General features: G+C 36.3%; 1 long non-coding RNA gene across 1 annotated transcript in view; it reads left to right on the top strand.

The window, feature by feature from the left end:
* Positions 1-16183, top strand: part of LOC111191725 (uncharacterized) — a 28269-nt gene that overhangs the window by 5193 nt on the left and 6893 nt on the right. The window lies entirely within an intron of this gene.

Below are 16183 nucleotides of genomic sequence, written 5' to 3'. Positions count from 1 at the left end.
ACAGCAGATGGGTTTGCGCCTGCGCCACCGCAGTCAGAGAGTTCCTCATTTTTAATCAGCAGCACTTTGTTGCAATTACACTTCACGCTGCGACCAAATGTAACGCTGACCCATTTTTCATACTTACACACTTTCACAGCAAAAAAAAAGTTTATTAGATTTTTCCCTTTTGCACACAGTCCAGCACACAATAAAATCAACTCTCTGTGTTTGTTATTAATTAGTAAGTGTGATTGAAATGTATTAATAAGTAGGTTATGAACTGAAATATAGCATACAAAGCATAACTATATATATTTATTTATATTAGTTTATTAATTAGATTTTTTAATTAAATTGTTTATTGATTACTTAAGATGATTTGGTTTTGTATATTTAGTGGACCACCTACTGTCGACTGCAATTATTATCCTTAAATAACCTTTCAAATCCGGCTTGAGATTTGCTATTCAGGGCACGTCTTTACACACAGACTCACACACTTTACCAGCCTGCCTGTCTGAATACTGTACGATTTCACAGTTGTAGATAAACATATAACAAATTTCTAAATAAATATATTTTATTAATAAGAAGAGCTACAGATAGATAGATAGATAGATAGATCTATCTATCTATCTATCTATCTATCTATCTATCTATCTATCTATCTATATATATCTATATCTATATATATATATCTATATCTATATCTATATATCTATATCTATATCTATATCTATATATCTATATATCTATATATATATATATATATATATATATATATATATATATATATATATATATATATATATATATATATATATATAGGCGCGTATAGGGACTGCACTGAAGTGGCCGGTCTGCTCCTGACAGGCTTGGTGAATTATGTTGTTGTTAATATCGCTCTAATTTCGTTTTTATTTGACTAATTTCTCAGCATGGCTTCTATTTTCTTTGATAATAAATGACTGGAGCGTTTTGTGGAAGGGTATTTTTCATCCCCTCCATACTGGCCGGCTGGTGACAGAGGTATTATGTGGCAGTGTGTTCTGCTCCTCTCCGCCCTTTATCCTGCCTGTCTGGCCTCTAGTCGCTGTAGTTTGGCCGTTTGATAAATTCACGCGCATTCCTCCACCTAACGCGGGCTGGAGTCGGAGGCTTGAAGTATTCTTGGGGAAAAAACGAGCCGTGGGGAATATAGCACCAGTAATACCAAGACCTTGTGGACATGCATTTTTTCAGTCGCTGTCCTGGTATAGTATAATGCATTACTGGGATGGTATACTTTTACTGAAAAAAAAAAGAAACATGTAATTATGAATTATCTGAAAAATCACAACACAGTTTATAGCCACAATAAAATATCATCAGCGTTGCCTTGATGGCTATTGAGCAAATTTCCAAATTTGCCGTATGTGGAATTGGTGAGGTCTGCGTTTATATTCGCTATTCCTTGCAAATAGGCCTACATGGCCTTGGCCTGGTGCAAACAAAGCTTTTTCTTTTTCTACTCCGTGGTGCAGAAGCTGGAGCCCAAAGCAAAGCCAGACTGTTGGAGAATATGCCGGTGTATGTGTGTGTGTTCCAAACGAAGGGGGTTAGGGGGTTGAGGATACGAAGAGAGAGAGAGGGAGATGGAGGAGGGCGGTGGTGGGGTGGTTTGAGGGAGGGGGTCCGTGGAGCTGCCTTTCTTTCAGAATGACCTGGCCCCTCTCTCTTCAAAGGCAAAGCAGAAACGCACGGTCTTAATCTGAATGAGAAATTTGGGTGGTATTCGCGTCTTCCATCCATTAGAAACCAGGACGTGTTTTTTTTTTCTTCCTCTCCTCCTGTCTTTCTTCCCGTCTGTTTTGAGTCATTAGAATGCAGCATGATCCGAACCGTCGCCACATGCTCTTCCAAAATATTTCATCTGCACTGCAGAACCCACCACCCCACACCAAAAAAAAAACACCCACCCATCCTTTACCGTGTCCAGCTTAGCTTGCATGCGTTGATGATATCTCTAAAGAATAGCAGGGATTCTATGTTTAGCTGTGGCAGGGAGATTTTAGAAGAAGGGGGTAGGTGGTGCCTTAATTCGGTCCGAACTGGACAGAGTGGACGGAGACCCTGGGGTCAGCTGATCTTTCACGGCTAGCTGGTGGTGGTGAAGGAGGAGGAGGGGGTCCAGTTTGTTTGAGAACGGGAGTGTTTGTGGTCAGAGAATGAAAGGAGCCGGCCACAAAGCTCTTCATACTTCAAATCCTCCCCATCACATCTTCACTCACTCTCCCACAGCCCTCTGTGGTAAAGCGAAAGGAGGCAGCCAGTCTTTATCACAGCACGTCTCGTGTCACTTTATGCCGCGTGTAGAACCGAAAACATGTGCCCGCGCGAAGGTTTAAGGAACCCAAACTCACTAGAAACATACAAAGGTGGTCTTTATAGGAAATACTATAGCGATGTGTTGCACTTGTATAAATGAAGGGATGCAGCCCTATCGCACTTATTTAAACCCACTTCCATTGATCATTGATATCGCTTGTCATAAATCTTACATATATATATATATATATATATATATATATATATATATATATATATATATATATATATATATATATATATATATATATATATATATATATATATATGATAAATAGACTGTGGGTATAACTGTATCCGAACACACTACTTCTCTACAATAAAAGGCTAATGGCAGGCTAGCTTCTTCACTGGAAAATGTGGAAATGTAGCATGAGGCCTATTGTCAAACGGCTCATTGGGCGAGCTCGAGCCAATCCGCATATGGAGCTTTCACTCACGTACAGCGGCCATCATTAAAGAGAACCGCTGCATTTCTTTATACCAGCACAGAAATGTCACAAAGAGCTGTTAGGTAATGGCTAAAGCTATCTGCAGCCTGTATAAGATATTCATCATCATTTATTTTATTAATACCATATTATTGTTCCATTTAGGCTCGCACGTGACCCAAAAATTGAAATAAAACTAGAACAAAGAGTTGAAATATGTGACATGTCCAAGAGCAGTTTCTTTAATTAGTGACGATATTTTATATATTTTATAGATGATCCAAGGTAAGGTAATACTCCGGGGTTTTCTAAGTAGGCCAGCGTTATGAGATCGTGTTTAGACTATATAAACTACATTTTACTTAATTTAAGCGTTTAGTGGCGGATTTAAGGGACGGTGTAATTTTGCACATACAAATTAAAACGTTTTATATTTTTGTATTTTTTTTAAGGAAAAATGCTGGAATTTTAAAATGTATATAAAATCTGAAAGTCGTTAAAAGACTGTTTATAAAGAGTGTAAATGTAATCGATGGCGTGCTGGAGGTGAGCTGATTAGTTTATATAAAGGGTTAAGCAAGCTTGTCATAAAATTGGAAATTTATAAATCGCCGTTTTTACAGAGTTTATTTATATTTAATATATTATCTGAGGAATACATTTCTGTAAAAAATATCAACACACTGTTGTTTTTTTATGTTCTGATAATTAGGGTGGCAATATTATTAGAAAAAAACGGTTTTCTGTTTGTCTATTATTATTATTATTATTATTATTATTATTATTATTATTATTATTATTATTATTATTATTAGTGTAGTAATAGTACAATGACTGTTTTGTTTGAGCATTAATGATATAGGTATAACCTATAACCTTTTACAGAATTTGAAGGAAGAGTCTAACCCACATAAAACAAATAAAAAAAACTATAACTGACAGAACTGGGCTTGTTATATTTTTCTTCCCATATTTATTTATATGTATTCCAGCCGTAAAAATAAAAAATAAAAAATATTAATCTCTCTAAAATTAATACATTAAATTAATTAATAAACTAAGCTTTTGTGTATCTTATATATATATATATATATATATATATATATATATATATATATATATATATATATATATATATATATATATATATATATATATATATATATATATATATATTTATAAAAATGTAATATTGTATGTATGCCTTAAATGCGGTTTCTTTGTACGCTAGGAATTGTCCCGTTCAGGTATGAGTGTATAAAAGATAAAAGAAGCTGTACGAAAGGAGTCTTTATATAAATATATGTTACCGTTGTTTAAGCCCGAGTGCAGCTTTCTGGACTGACTATTTTTATTCCACAATTCCTGCATGACCCGCAGGCTCGCGCTCTCGTGTGCCTCGCGAGCGTTAGAGCTCGGTCTGTGTGCTGGGAGTTTGCTCTGCTTTCTGCTTTTGGGCTCTGGAGCTGTGTGCTGGCTGTGGGCTGCAGCTCGAGCAGGGGGGTTTGTTCTTGCTGTTTGTTTCTCTCTGTGTTTGCTAGATGGCGCTCTGTGTTCTGGGACCCTGTGACGGAGGAACAAACAGCTCTTGCTTCCCTCTATAGCCGCACGCATGCCACAGTGCAGCTCTCACTCTCTCCCCCTCTCTCTCTTTCTCTCTCTCTTTCTATTACCACACATATACTGTGGTTTTATCACACTTTCATTTCAGTATTGCTTTTCACGCTGCTTCGTTCAATGCGTTTAGCTTAAATAACACATTACATAAAGCTGCACGAGAACCACGACTTATCTAATAATGCTTTTATTACAAAGATCGATGCTCATTTTGAATAAATTAATATGGATTTTATGCAGTTATGCTCTTTTATAAAAACGAATGAAAGAGCTGATCTCTGAAAAAGAGATAATAGAGAAAAGTATGGACTGAAAAAAACAAATACACTTGTACTTATTTTTTATATCCGTTGATGTCCATTATAATAAAAATGCTGGGTTTAAAATTTATTTGCTTATTTAAAAAAATCGTAATGTATTTTAAAAAATATTTTAATATGTTCCATCTTTTTTCAACGTTTTATTCTAAGAGCAGCAGATATACTTCCTCAAATTTAAAGCCGTATTTCATTCAGCTGCACATTTATTCATTCAGGAAAATAAATGTTTACCTACTTAAATAAACGCGTTTTCTCTAAATGTTTACACACCCATCGATTCCATTCGCTCGCCATGCTTTGTGTTTCTGAAGCCGGTATACAGGGTTAGTTTTTTTATTTTAACGCAGAACATAAAACAGATTCTGCGATAAATTGCAATAATGTTGGCTATATTTGTTGGGGAGTGTATATATCACCACTTTTATAAGGCAGGACGGAAATAAGGAGGCATATTCAAACGCATTGTGCGCTCTGAGTGCTGTGAAGATATATTGCAGCACTTACACTTTCTCTAAATAGGGGGCTTGTCCACGTTTTGACGTTGATGAATGTGGCCAAGACGTGAAGAACATTTAAAGATGTCTTTTAAATGTTCTAGCAGACAGCAGAGCGGACAATCAGCTGTTTCAGTCCCATCACACATACACACACACACACACACACACACGCACGCGCGTATATACACACAAACACTCTCCACACAAACAGAAAGCGAGAGAAATATATCAAAAATTGAGCTTACCTTGCAGTTGTAATACCAGCCATTTTATTATATATATATATATATATATATATATATATATATATATATATATATATATATATATATATATATATATATATATATATATATATATATATATATTAATATATACAATATATAATATGTATTATTTAGTAATGGTGATTTACTATAGTATACACTATAATATACAATAATATAATGCAATATTTATTATCATTTGCTTTCTATAAAATTAAGGAAGACTAAATTTTGTTGTGAATCGAAACCATAATTTGTTACTAATATTTGCACGTTCATATTTCTATGTATTTTAATGGAATGCTAAGTACCATAAGCCAGTGTTTGGATATTGAAACTCTATTAACTGACATTAAATAACTTTTTGGTCATTGTAGTTTTGGCGTCCCTTTAATGTAGGAGCTACAGTGTTTTACCACAGGTGTGCTTGTTCACAAACCCTCCACATCGAGCAGTCCAGCTCTATCTACCAAAGCTGCACTGCTTTTAAAGCTGACCACGGCGAGAAACAGAAGCATTCACGCGCTTTAATCGGTGTGTGTTGAAAGGTGTTTGGACAGCTGTTTGATAAATGCGTTGTGATGCTTTTATGCTGCTTTCTTCCACATTTACAATGTTTTTAAACGTGATCACTTATTGTCTTTGTAGAGAATTATTAATAAAAAAAAACACTTACGATGATTTTTTTTACTTTTCTTTTGTTCAGTTGTTCACGTATTCCCACTCTTTCTTATAAAATATATAAATATAACATATTATAATTTTGGTATTGCAACCATTCATAAAACACATTCAGACCGAGGAAAAGTAACTCAGCACCCATTATGGTCTTCATTACTGCTTCAATCATAAGAGTTAATAGAATTTACACAATTAATGACGCTCACATTAGCGGATTTATAGCGTTCAGTGAGAGTCATTGAAGCACGTCCTTCGATTTGATCGAATTAGCTGAACTTTCAGCTTTGCAGAAACACAAATAGGACATAGAGGACGAAGCGCGATTCGGTGAGAAAGCAGGACTACAGGGAGCTCCAACAAAGCCTTCAGCGCGCGCCTGCGAGCTTCCTCGCTGTCAGGATAGTTAGCAATGTTCAGATATGGACGGTGGCTGCAGAAACTCATCTCTTGGGGTTTTAATTAACAAGCTGTCTCAAAGCTGTAGAGATCCATCAAACAGCTTTTTCTCCGCACCAGCAAATCCCTCTTTTCTCCTCAGCGGCTATGCAGCCCACTGAGCGTTCGACAAAAAACTTGGGTTCTCTTAAAGGGTTTGTTCTGATTAGATACACACTCTTAAAAAATGTAACTACCGGGAGATTGGCTTGGACTCTTAATCGGTGCAGATAGAACCTCAAATTCTTACAAAAAAATAAATAAATAACAAAAACGGTTCAAAGCATCAATCAATTTTTTGAACGATGACACAAAAGAACAGGTTTAGTTCGTAAAATACCTTTCCACTGATGTTTCTTTAAAGAAATATATTATTTAGTAAAATAAATGAAAGTGAGTATAAAAAGCTTTTTGTAGTTTATAGAACGACTAGAGAATGGAAAAGCTCAAGAAAGAGCCCTTAAATTAGTTTAGAACCTGTATTGTGCGAAGTCTTAAACTTTTTAAACGTTCTTCTTTAAACTTGCAACTCTTTTTTTCTCACCCGGGAATCAGAATTGTAAGTTTGTGTTTTATAATGTGGTTTAAAGAATAGTATTGGTATGGTATTTTGTTTTGGAGTGTTGACGGTCTTTAAGTTATGAATTTGTTGTTTAAATGGTCTTACAAAACAATTGATGCCATTGGAGAACCACTTTTGGTTTTACGAAGAAATATGATATGATATAGGAGTAGAAATAACCTTTACATTAATAAATATATATATACATTTTTTTTTACAACATATTAAGGTTATTTAGGCATTTAAAATGTTGTCGTCGCTTACACATATCTGTTACAAACAATGTTCTTTAGGGAACCAATGGGAACTCTTTGATGGTATCGCTCCAAAGAACCATCGTAGGTACTTTTAGGTTTAGTTTAGTAGATTTTTTGTATTTTGTGTTGGTGGAGAGAAAGAAAGAGAGACGCAAAAAGAAAGAGACTGTGACTTAGAACTGTGGGGAAAAAATAGTGGCGATGAGGTGAGTTCCGCTCATTCAGTCCTCCACTCCCTACTTTCACTTGGCCCATGGGTAGTGTGGGGGTGGTGGGCGATGGGGTGGGGGGTAATTTGATAGCAGGGTAGGGGGCGAGTTGAGGGTCAGGACGGAGCGCTGTCCATGGTCCTGTGCAGAGGTGCCTGGATGCTCTTATCAAATTAGACAGGACAAGTTTAGATCGATGCCATCGCCAGTATCGGGAGACTGCCAGCAGTTTACAACGTTTAACAAGGCGCCCTGACAGTCGCTGCTCCGAGCGCGAACACACGCACACACACTCTCTCTCTCTTCTGTCACGGTGAGTGAGCGCCCATGGGCGCTAATGGAGGGAAAAGCTAGTGGAGATAAAGACAAAGCAGAGGATAACAGGTGATGGTGCATAAGTACAGGATCAGTGAGGCCTGAGCACAGTTACTATCACTCAGTCTCTCTGACAACACGGGGACTCCACCTTTATTTATATAATGACTACAGACATTAAATTATAACTATTTAACAACAGCGTTTATCATTGAAATAAAAATGAGTCTGATAAAAAACAAACAGAATTATAATAAAAAAACATTCATACGCATATCATAGCATGGATACGTACTAAACCATATGAACCATAGATTTAGTTTAGATTAATAATTAATAATAGACAAAACTTCAATACAAACCATGTTTCACCGGTATAAATCCTAAACCTATAAATCCAAACCTACAATTAGGCTTAATCTAGATCTGACAAACTCGCCTAAAGTCATTACGGAAATAGCAAATGAATTGTTTTAGTATTACAAAGTATAAATAGATTTGGTATTGGTAGAGTTTATGTAGTTTATGTTTGTGTGTTAATGTATTTGTTTAGCATTTATATTAAATAAAGAAATAAAATATATTTACTGTACAGTTTTAATAATCGAATAGATGTGTTATACAGTTTATTATTATTATTATTATTATTATTGTTATTATTATTATGTATACATAATTGTTATGCAGTTTATATAGTTGCATAAATGTGTATGATAGTTTATTTTTGGATAGTTTTTTTATGTAGGGTAGTTTACAGAGTTCTTATTAATGGACAGATTACTTTAATGGATTTATTTTAATGGATTTATTTTGTGTTAATTTGTTTATTGTTTATTCTGCTCAAAAACAATACAATTGTATACTTTCTATAGTGCTGTTAATATAGTGACATCGATTTGATATTTTATTTATTTATGGATATGTTTGTCAATACGTGCTACTTTTTTTTTAGTTTACATGGCTGGAAATATATTCATAAAATTAAGTTATGCTTTTCAGTTAGTCTGCTTTAGAAAACCAAAATAACGTTTATCCAAATATATTTATCTAAAACAGAAAACATTTCTTTAGTAACAGGGGTGTTAAATATTTTGAATACATAAAATAAATAGTACGACATAAAATAACGGATAATTTTACTTTTACCTTTCTAAAAACATATAAAAACCTTAATTTAGTACTTTATTTATACATCTATTTCACTCACTGTTAATGTTATTTTAAACGTTATATTTAAAAAAAAGAGTTTGTCTATTAATATTACATTTTCAAACTATTACATGTGAGAGTGGACTCTAAAATTACATATGATACATTCAAACTTTTTAAAATGTGTTTTAATTTCGTATTATTGTGCTTACTTTTTACCATTTGATTTAATTTATTGTAAGCAGATGTTTCTATAAGCTTTTAGAAGGTCGGATATATTTTTGTTTAATTTATTTAGTGTTTATTTTCAAAATAATAAAGTCTGTATGCAGTTTTGAATCCGTGACCTACTTCCCTATTTTGTTTTTACCAACACTTTAATACCGGGGAACTATAGACTTGTGCAGGGTGTGCGTCTTAGCCCACTTCTTAAGAGACAAACACACACACAAACACACACCTGAGAGTGGAAGTTATTTTTTTCTTTCTCATCGCGCGCGTCTCAAGCAGAGCACTGCTGGGCGTCGCTGCGCTTCATCAGGGCTGCTGACTCAGAGCGAGGGCGGGAGGGTGATGGAGGGATGGTGGTGGAAAGTGATGGAGGGATGGATGTACAGATACTGTGTGATTCCGTTTGAGGACAAAGAGGGGAACATTACAATAAAGAGATAAAAAACTGAGCAATGTGATAATGGGTCTTATCCATCTATACATACATTTCTTCATCATCTTCATCATAACATCACCATCTTTGTTATCTCTCTCTTTCTCTCTCTCTCTTTTCGCTGCCTGTCAGGTCGTTTCTCCCAGCAGCCTGTCAGGCGCGCGCCCCTCCGCCTCATGCGCGCTAATTCGGGTTCATTGGATGGCAATAACTTCATTTAGAGCTTCATCTTTTGGGCCCGCGCTCTTAATGAGGATGCGCTGACGAGCTTAAAGCCTCGGAGGAGCCCGTTAGGCTCGATGAGACTCATCTATAATGTGTGAGTGAGTAGCAGGTTCATTCCACCGCCCCCCACCGCCACCACCACCTCCACCCAACTCCATAAAGCTCCACATCCAACCCACTGGCCCAACAGGACTTTCTGTGCGTCTCCCATGGATTGCGGTTCCAGCGCCACATCAGAAGGCTGATGGGGAAGCGGTGTACTGTAAGGGCTTTAGAGCCCTAATCTGGTTTCATTGAAAGGGCCTCTTGTTGTTTAGAAAGGATCAGGTTTTATCGTGTCCTCCTCCTACCCCTCCTCTCCCGGGGTCGTTGGATATCCCGCTGCCCCGCTTGGCACCCTGTGTGGGATTTCCATCCTCAGCTGGAAAATGACAGGCTGTAATGTTACTCCGCAGGCGGAGTGATTTAAGGCCCACTTTTTCATGTCCTTCTTCTTCTTAAAGGTAGATTCTGTGAGCGGACGGGAGAATGCGATTTTTACAGGCGGGATGAGAAGAGCCGTGGCGTGGTCTCTGTCCTCTGTAGAACACTGTAAAGTACTGGACACAATACAGTTCAAAGACACTGTTACAGATCTCCGTTAATATATATATATATATATATATATATATATATATATATATATATATATATATATATATATATATATATATATATATATATATATATATATATATATATATCGCATGCAAGAACTCGAAGAAATGCATTTGTGCATTTTCCGTGTTTTTGCCATAATTAGAATCTCGTGGTTGTTCTTATCAAAATTAATGACAACTGGACCAAAAAAAGTGCGTCAAAATTATCCGGAAAAAATCGATTAATTGAAAGTAATCCTACATTTTATTTTATTTACATTTTATTGCATTGCAATACTGGGGTAAGAAGGTGCTGCTTATTGTTTAAGTCCTCTGAAAGTGGAATTCAACTAAACTAAGCTTAGCTAAACCAAAGCGGTTCAAATAAACAATTAACTAAACTCAATTAAACCAAACTAATCTAAGCTAACATACAAAATAAAACAATTCAAACTAAAGTATACAATGCTAAAGACAATCCAAAACGAACTAAATCTAATCAAACTAACAAAGCTAAAATAAAACCATAAATAAAACTATTTCGAACTGAACTAAACTTTACTAAATGAATTTGTTCAAACTTAATTAAAACAAACTCAACTAATTCAACCATAACCAAATAAAATCCGACTAAACGAAACTCGAAACAAACTAAACTAAACGAAACGAAACGAAACTAAAATAATCTAAGATAAGGACTAATTTAAGCAAAACTTTTATGCCACATGGAATACAAACATTGCTTTCTTGACTAGGAGTACTTTATTAATTAATGTATTTACTTGCTTACGTGCATATACATTAAAACACTAAGCATTATTAACAACACATGTCAAACAACAAATAAAGTAATTCAAATGAATAAAAAAAATATTTTTGTGGTTAACAAAAACATCAACAACAAAAATTATAGTAAATCATTTTATAATAAAATGATAAATTAGTCATGAATAATAATAGAATGTCAGCGCATTTTCTGATTTCGTTTCGCCTTTGATTTAAGATTATAACTTTATATTTTATTCTAAAACTCACAGAGTTCACATATCGATGAATGGATGATTGGATGGATAGCAGTGTTCATTTTTTCGGACGAAAATTCTTCATATTACAGCGAATATCGTGTAATATTTACTGTCTCTTCGTTTTTTGTATTTTTTATGACCGGTGTAAGGAATTTATTTATTTTCATATCATTTTTTCTCCTTTCTGTCTTCCCCGCATTTATTATTATATAGGCTATATTTCCCCTGCTTTCATCCGTTTTTAAATTTCGATAAAGGAGCGTTTAAACCGATCACAATCCGCTTTAACGTGCCTTAAGTTTCATCCCGCGAACCGACGCCGTGACACTGCTCGCTGACCTGCGCTGAAACCCCGCCTCTGCTATAAGAGCTCATATTGTTGAATATGTGGGTCCGTTCATCAATGTCACGCTAACGCGCTAAATGACGCTAGTTATCCGACGCATCCGCCAGGTAATTTATTCAGGCGCACCTGAGAGATTCGCTGTCCAGGTAATGAAACAGAGACACACATACATACACGCGCACACACCATCATCATCACCATTAGCATCTTTATCTGTGTGGTCTGCATTCAGACTGAAGCTAATGTTCATAATGTTCTGACAAACAACGTCTAGAGCATTGTCTCCACTTCCCCCCTCCAGTATAATCTCCCCTCATATCTTCTTATTACCTAGATGGGAAGAAGTTTCTCTGTTTCCAGCCCCCGCCCCCCAAATCCCCCCTCCAAAAACTCTGATCCAATTGCTGCAGGGATTTGATTTCAGTGCCAGGCTGTTTACTCGGGGGTCTTTATGACCTGCAGTATCAGAGAGGAGGAAATTGAAAGGGCGGCGTGGTCCAGAGTGCTGGAGCCTAAAAGCTGCCATTAAAGCCACATAAAACGCCTCTGGCAGCAGCTGCTGTCCACCACAGTGACCCGATCCCCCAAACAGCAGCGGCTCCGGTGAGGGGCTTCAGCTTAACACGCAGGGAGGAGCAACCTCACGCGCACAAGGTGTGTGGGCGTTCCACCATGGGCGTTCCAAGGAGTAATGACCACTCATCAAAACACAATATCCATAGAGGAATGGATGGATGGATGAATGGATAGATAGGTACATGTAAATGGCTGGATGGATTTGTATTTATTGTAATGCTGGTGTTTTACTGAGCTAATAAACACTTACTTCACAGATAAGACACTAATTCACTAATTTACTGAAATTCCCATAGGTGCGTAAACCATTTGCACAATACTGTAAGTCAGATAGATACTAGATAAATAGAGAGAATGGATGGTGTGCTGGAAGGATTGTCTATAGATTGACGAGCGTGTTAATAAACAAGTAATAAAAAGTAGGCTAATAGTGAGGATAGATGGATGAGAAAATGGATAGAAAGACAGACAGACAGATAGAAACACAGATGAACAGATAGATGGAAAATAATGTTATTAAATATATAAAAAACAGGTTAATAGTTAAGATGTATGAATAAAAGAATGGATGGATGGAAGGAAGATAAGAACAGCGAGTAAGGATAAGAGAGTTAATATAAAATTAAAATGCCATTAAATTTTCTGTAAGCCTGGATGAATAAAACGTTAAAACAAAGCTCTGGAAAAAAAAATAAGAGACCACCTAAAATGATGAGTTCCTTTGATTTTACCAAATTGAAAACCTTTAGAATATAATGAAGAGGAAGATGGATGATCAAAAGCCATCAAACCAAGCTGAACTGCTTGAATTTTTGCACCAGGAGTAAAGGCATAAAGTTATCCAAAAGCAGTGTGTAAGACTGGTGGAGGAGAACATGCCAAGATGCAAGAAAACTGTAATTAAAAGCAGGGTTATTCCACCAAATATTGATTTCTAACCTTTTAAAACTTTATAATTGTAAACTTGTTTTCTTTGCATTATTTAAGGTCTGAAAGCTCTGCATCTTTTTTTGTTATTTCAGCTGTTTATGATTTTCTGCAAATAAATGTGCTAAATTACAATATTTTTATTTGGGATTTGGGAGAAATATTGTCCGTAGTTTATAGAATAAAACAACAATGTTCATTTTACTCCAAAATATACCTATACAAAAAAAGATAGATGGATTGACTAATAAGCATTCCCTAAAAAGAGTATTTAACATTTAATAAATATTAAAACTGGGTAAACTCTGAATATACATTGATGGAGGAGGGTGGATAGATGATGAAAGATGAAATTTGTAAAAATGTAATTAGACCAATAACCACCCTTAAAAAAGTAAAGAAATAACTATGAAAATCTGAGTAAAGGCAGAGTAAGGAAAAAATGGAGGCATGATTAAATTAGGGAAAAAGGATGGATAAATGGACCAAAAACTAAATAATACATTTTAAAAATAAGAAAATATTGAAGATGAATGAACAGATGAATGGATAGGTAGACAAACAGATAATCAGTAAAACAGTACGACAAATTGAAATTGACATATTTGTATAAATACACTGATAAATGGATAAGTAAATCAGAGACAAACAGATAGTAAAAAGAGAGGCACATAAAACAGAGTTTTCAGATTTTCTTTATTCAATACACAATAAAACATTGATTGTTGCAGTTTGTTGACCCATAAAATGTGAGGGTTAGATCTCCCTTCAGAGGCGAGCATATAATTATGCAAATAGAGAAGTGTCAGAGCTGTGGAGAGGCAGAAAAGCTTCACTCAGACTGGAGCTCACCAACAAACTTCAGGCAGGAGGAGAAAGTGTGAAACCACTGTGTGAAGGAACCCACAGCGTGAGAAACCACAGTGGAGGATTTCATGCCTTGAAAATACAGTTTAGAGAAGATCTTGTGGAGCAATGTGTTTCCTGAACATTTTCCTGTCTTGTAAGATGTCTCAATTTTACTTTTAGGCTCTTCTGAATATTATATCATAAAAGGGTCTACAACTATTGGTTTATTCTCCCAAAAAAAAAACTGTTAACATGGCTATTAAACACACAGCTTTGTCATGTAATGTTTCATCATGCTGTATTCTGTATACGTTTACATAATTTTAACCTGCCCTGGGACTGAAAATTAATCATTTGGCCCAAATCTGGCAAAGCTGATTAAACAAAAACAGAAACAAACTAAAATGCAACAAAAGAACCATTTACTGGTCCCATAAAAACTACACTGACATGCATCAAAATTCATAAGATAGTAGTATATAAATTGATCATGAAGTGTTTTCTCATGGAATAGTTTGGGAATGGCCACAACCTCTACATGTTGTAAGGCATGCCATTGTGCTCATGGCAAGGCAACATTACTTATTTCTATAGTTGGAGCGAGACTTGGTTTATCATTCCTTGATCCCCAATGTCACATTTTAGTGGGAATACTACTCTACATGTCAGTGAAGGCATTACAACCCACAGTGGACAGTACAGTAGGTCGTAATGATTGGGAGTGGTGGTATTGGGCTAGAATTTCATATCCCACAAGTCAGTGCAGTGTTGCTTAGTTTTTACTAAAACATGGCAAAACACTTTTTTGGCAAGTCAATGTAGAGTTTAGTCTATAAACAAAACTGAAAACTCACAGTGTGTGGATGTTCCTTTTGACCTCCTTCGAATGTTTCCTCACGTCTTGTATCCCAGCACCTGTATTCGGCAGTTTGGATATTAGGCGTGCACACACCATATGGACAAAAAAAATGCAATATACGATAATGCTGTTTGATATCCTAATAGTGATAAATCAAGATGATCAATTAGGGAAAGCTCCTCAAAGGTCTTTTTGTTGCTTGGGTTGGCTGCAGTAATTTTTCCCAGGATAAGAAATAGCTTCACTGTGGGCCTCTACCTCACTCTGCCTCCAGCCTAGTCGAGTCATGTGAGCTCAGTCTGCAGCGTAAAGGGCTCCCTCTGTTACTTCATGTGGGCAATGCAGTTTATGTCTGTTGTTATTCACAGCTCCTACAATATGTTTATCATTAAAACTCATATCCCAATAACGTGCATAGGTTTTTCACATTTCAAGCCATTCGTTCTGCAAAATATTAACGTATATTTTCAAAACAAGAACTGCTAGTGAAGTGAAAGCACTTTTTTAATTAGTGCTGGTCCCGGTTAAAGGCTGCAGTTCATTGAAAGTAACCGTAGTGCAGTGTCCCGTCCCCTGCGTGTTTAGGAGAAACGTGCTGGTTTGGGCTTCATCTGATCTGCTGCTGCTTTGACTGACACTTCTTGTGTTTAACACTGGCCTCATTGTGCGTGCGGGCCTCTCCTCTCCTCTTTCTCGGCGGAGCTGCGGCGCTGTTACGTGAGCTGAGCAGGTGAGGATGGCGGCTCACCTTCCCTGGGAACGGGGCAGCCAGGCGGCCTTATCGGAGCTCCGACCCCTGACCCCACAACTCCTCGCGCTGAAAGCGATGCCTTCACGAGAGCTGGATTGTAAATAGTGTGAGTCAGAGTGAGACTGCAGGAAGAAAACCTCCTATAAAGCCTAATTTCGATGACGGCGCTAGAGGAAGCACTGCAAAGTCTGCAAAGGCTGCTTAGAAAAAAGACAAAGGTGCTGAAATGGGTTCT

The sequence above is a fragment of the Astyanax mexicanus genome, chromosome 22 (genome assembly GCF_023375975.1).
Source record: "Astyanax mexicanus isolate ESR-SI-001 chromosome 22, AstMex3_surface, whole genome shotgun sequence".
NCBI lineage: Eukaryota > Metazoa > Chordata > Actinopteri > Characiformes > Acestrorhamphidae > Astyanax > Astyanax mexicanus.
Note: the sequence above shows the minus strand (reverse complement) of the source record. Positions and strands in the feature narration are given on the sequence as shown.